Source organism: Arachis duranensis, chromosome 6 (genome assembly GCF_000817695.3).
Source record: "Arachis duranensis cultivar V14167 chromosome 6, aradu.V14167.gnm2.J7QH, whole genome shotgun sequence".
NCBI lineage: Eukaryota > Viridiplantae > Streptophyta > Magnoliopsida > Fabales > Fabaceae > Arachis > Arachis duranensis.
Window position 1 is genome coordinate 93138139 of NC_029777.3, and position 698 is coordinate 93138836.

The following is a 698-nucleotide window of genomic DNA, read 5'->3' on the forward strand; positions in this document are numbered from 1 at the left end:
TATATTTTTATTAGTTTTTAGTTAAAATTCACTTTTCTGGACTTTACTATGAGTTTGTGTGTTTTTTTGTAATTTCAGGTATTTTCTGGCTGAAATTGAGGGACCTGAGCAAAAATCTGATTCAGAGGCTGAAAAGGACTGTAGATGCTGTTGGATTCTGACCTCCCTGCACTCGAAGTGGATTTTCTGGAGCTACAGAAGCCCAATTGGCGCGCTCTCAACGGAGTTGGAAAGTAGACATCCTGGGCTTTCCAGAAATGTATAATAGTCTATACTTTGCCCGAGATTTGATGGCCCAAACTGGCGTTCCAAATCAGCTCAAAATTGCCCGGCGTTAAACGCCGGAACTGGCACAAGAATGGGAGTTAAATGCCCAAACTGGCACAAAAGCTGGCGTTTAACTCCAAGAAAAGTCTCTACACATGAAAGCTTCAATGCTCAGTCCAAGCACACACCAAGTGGGCCCGGGAGTGGATTTTTTATATAATTTACTCATTTCTGTAAACCCTAGGCTACTAGTTCTCTATAAGTAGGACCTTTTACTATTGTATTTAGAGCTTTTGATCATGTTTTTATGATTGAACCCTCTTTGGGAGGCTGGCCATTCGGCCATGCCTAGACCTTGTTCTTATGTATTTTCAGCGGTGGAGCTTCTACACACCATAGATTAAGGTGTGGAGCTCTGCTGTACCTCGAGT